Raw genomic sequence first — 4,450 nt, forward strand, 5'->3', positions numbered from 1 at the left:
TTTCACAGCAGCCCTGTGAGAAAAGTGGTATTATTCCATTACATAAATGGGGAAACTGAGGATCAGAGAAATAAAAGGACTTGCTCAGAGTTACATAACCATTCATAGATGAGGTTGGTGTTTACATTCAGGGCTATCTGACACCAAAGTGCTGGTTTTTCTCACATACTCCTCTATCTGTCTATCAGTCAGTGTTCTAACAAAAGAAGCACAGCACCCTCAAAGAGGTATAATCAAAAGAAGCTTAAATAAGAGATTATTTATAGAGGTGTGGGCAGGATTAAGAAAATCAAGAGGAGAGAGTACCTGAGGGCTAGGAGTAGCAGGAAGCCAAGACCACCTATAGGCCTGGAGGGACAAGGAGGGGGAATAGAAATAACAGAACCTAGAGAAAGCTGTAGCCAGGGAGGAACTCAACCCTTGACAAAACCTGGCCCTTCTTGGAGAGGGGCTGAAATAAATAACGTAATTCTCTCATCTGCCTCCAATTTCTTGTTAGTGCTTTTCATTGGCCAAACCAAACTCGAAGTTAGAGAACAAGAGAACCCAGGTGATTCAGTCCACTGGACTCAGCCTCTGGGGGCACTGAGCAGGACAGAGTAGGATGGAGGGAGGTTCTAGAAAGACAAGTGGAGAATAACCAGAATAATCCATAAAAATGCAAGTACCCCTGCAGGGGCAATGCATGGCAAGCTTCTTGAGGCCAAAGTCTCTGTCTGATATTTTTTCCTCTTAATATAATTTATAGAGACGAATACAGATGCTCAACTTACAATGGGGTTAAGTACCAACAAACTCATCCTAAGTTGAAAATATCAGAAGTGGAAAATGCATTTAATACACTTAAATTACTGAACATCCTAGCTTAGCCCAGCCTACCTTAAAAGTGCTTGGAATATTTACTTTAACTCACAGATGGACAAAATCATCCAACACAAAGCCTATTTTATAATAAAGTGTTGAACATCTTATGCAATTTCTTAAATACTATATTGAAGTGAAAAGCAGAAGGGTTGTATGGGAACCTACAGCTCCCACTGAATGAGTTTGGCTTTTAAACCATTATGAAGTCAAAAAATCATAAGTTGAACAGTCTGTACTTAAGACTTGACTTATCAGTAGTTAATATCTTGACAGGTGTACTAGGTTGCTAGGGATACCATAACAGAATGCAACAGGCTGAGTGGCTTAAATGACAGAAATTTATTTTCTGACAGTTCTGGAGGCTAGAAGTCCAAGATCAAGGTGTCAGCTGGTTTGGTTTCTTCTGTGGTCTCTCTCCTTGGCTTGCAGGTAGCTGCCTTCTTGCCGTGACCTCACAAGGTCTTTTTCTGTGCACGTGCATTCCTGGTGTCTCTTTGCGTGTCCAAATTTCCTTTCATAAGGACACCAGACATATTGTAACAGGGCCCACCCTAATGGCCTCATTTTAACTTAATCACCTCTTTAAAGACCCTACCTCCAGATCCAGTCTGATTCTAAGGTACTGTGAGTTAGGGCTTCAACCTGTGAGCTTGCAGAGGGGCACAATTTAGCCCATAACGGGGTTGGCTTATGAGACTAATTTCTGATTAGCTAAATGAGAATGGAAAAGGTAAGTTGAAATTGGAGGAGAGGCAGAGGAAGGAAATATCCATAGTGTTTTGCCCAAGAGAAAACTTCTCAAGTATGCTTTGGTTTAGGGAACTCTCCCTGCCCATGGGCAGTATTCAAGCACTGATGGGGTAGGAGTGAGGCGACATCACGGACAAGGACCCTAACAGGCAGGAGATGCTTATTTTCTAATTTTGCCTAGAAATACACTACCTGGACCCCATAGTAATATAGAGCAATAATTTGGACTACGTTTTCTAAAAGAAGAATGCCCTCTGACATAAGACGGACCAAGAAATCATTAAAATCAAATGAAAACAGAATCAAATACCCCAGCAGGGACTCTCGATTCTCCCTATGCATCAAACTCTGTTATCAAACTTTAAGAAATAAACATATAGAGACTTGGCCTTTATCCCGGGGGATTCTGATAGAGTAAGTCTGGAGCGGGGTCTTGTATATTTTTTACAGTTCCATAGATGATTCTAGTGTCCAGCCATAGTGAAGAGACACTGGCAAATCTTCACACAGTGGAGTTGTCTATATGTGCAATTGAACACAGGTGAATTCACTCCAAGAGCTCAGAGAGAAATGTGAGTTTGAGAATGCCAGGTATTTTCTGTAACCATGCGACTCATGGCACACAAGCCCTGGGGTACGTGTGACCAGGAGACTGAAGCAGGGAACCTACTTTCCTGTGATGGCCAGAGTGTGAGTGCTGCCACACCAAGTGCGAGAGGCTGATGTTTTAAGTAGATATTTTTGTACATCATGGTTCTTAATTCAAGCCGACAACTTCATCTGGTACTCAACTGAAGAAACAGCAATTCCTATTCCAATTCTGGAGAAGAGATTGTCTAGGTTGGGCTTATTCAGAAATTGGTAAATTGGAATTCAGCAAGGCCCCTTTCAAGAGATTTTTAAGCCTCATTTTTGACTGTATGAGAATTACTCCTTAAAAGCTAACTTTAGAGTCTAATCTCTATGCAAGATATAATTCCACTGTATTAATTTCACATACCTTGTAAAAAGGAGCATTCCAACATTGCTTTAAACTGAGTGTTCTAAACTATTTTATTCCTCCAACATTGCATGAATATTTAATAAGTTCTTACCATATATGAGGATTGCATGAACAAGACACAGAACTCCCCACCTATATAGGGTTGCGTTATCATTGTGGAGAAAGGGATGAAAAGCAAATAATATATTGTACATGAGGTGGTTAAAAGTAGACTAAGGAAAGGCCAGGCGCGGTGGCTCATGCCTGTAATCCCAGCACTTTGGGAGGCCAAGGCGGGCGGATCATGAGGTCAGGAGATCAAGACCATCCTGGCTAACACGGTGAAACCCCGTCTCTACTAAAAATACAAAAAATTAGCCGGGCGAGGTGGCAGGCACCTGTAGTCCCAGCTACTCAGGAGGCTGAGGCAGGAGAATGGCGTGAACCCAGGAAGCGAAGCTTGCAGTGAGCCCAGATCAAGTCACTGCACTCCAGCCTGGGCGACAGAGCGAGACTCTGTCTCAAAAAGAAAAAAAAGTAGACTAAGGAGTGGTCAGGAGCTAGTAGGAAAATGAGAGGAGTGCGGCCTCCTGGTAGCCAGTACAGAAAGCGTTTCAAGAAGGAAAGAAAGATCAAATGTTTGGGATCAGATGTTCATGTCAGGCAAATAACAGGAGCACCTGGAGTTGACCACTGGATTTGGCAACTAGAAGGTCATGATGACCTTGACAAAGGCAGTTCTGAAGGAGCAACAGGAATAAGAGGGTGTGACTGAAGGGGGTTCAGAGAGAAACACTGTGTAGTAGATACTCTTTAGAGGAAAGATGCATTTTTAAAAATGTCTACTTTCAATTCAAGGCTGGGACAAACTCTATATGTGAAGTGATGTGTGAAGGGGAGAGGACGGGTCGGTTCACCAATGTGGGCTGATCTATACCAAGGCACTCTGACCTTGGGATCTATGTCCCCATTCTCTTCAAATGCCCTTTTCCACTGTCCTTTTCCCTTCAAGGTCTACTGATCGTTAGTTCAAATCCTGCTTGACACCACCTCTAGCAAAGCCCAAATCACTTCATTTCCTGTTATGTATTTGCACTGTGAGCCTTACTGCAAAATGAGATGTAAGACACGCTGTCTCTCACTTTGCGAGGATGTCTTGCATTTGCAGCAGGAAGGAGAGGCTTTCCAGGTCAAGGAATCTTCCCAATGACTCCTCAAATCCAGCGGTATCTGCAGCTGCCCATGTGGCCTGTGGATAAGGCTCAGCTCGCTAAAGCAAGCCTTAAGTGTTTCTAAAAAAGGAAAACCAAAATGAACCCAAACAGAGAGGAACAACCTAACAGGTTTCTTCCCTGAGTGACGGGGAGGAGGTAGCAGGCTTCATCTTTCCTCCTCTGAGAGGCACTAATGCTTTAGGGCCTCAAAGAATGCCCCAATTTATACAATTCACTTCTACAGCATTAAGCCTGAATGGCATTTGGTGGCAGATAAAGTCGCTCTGTGTCACACAGTGGAAGGCTGTGTGGCCAGATCTTGTTTAGAATTACATTTAAAACCTGGAAATCAAATGATATGTCCAGATAACTTCTGTGGTAAGCCCCAAACCAGTTATGCTTCAGGTTAAGCCTCTGCATTTTTAAACAACATGCCTTTTATTCTCTCTAGGCCAATACTCGGACCTGCCTGCCAGCAATATCAAATAGCAAGAGGCTGAATGTACCCTCTGTGTGTGCATTAAAGGATAAACAGCCAAAGGAGGCCGTGCCTCTCTGCTGAGAAAATCTCCATCTTTGATATCTGGCCTCCACAAACACATCAATCAAAATAGCTCATTTCCTCTTGATTTCTGGAGTT

This window comes from Pongo abelii, chromosome 15 (genome assembly GCF_028885655.2).
Source record: "Pongo abelii isolate AG06213 chromosome 15, NHGRI_mPonAbe1-v2.0_pri, whole genome shotgun sequence".
NCBI classification, from domain to species: Eukaryota; Metazoa; Chordata; class Mammalia; order Primates; family Hominidae; genus Pongo; species Pongo abelii.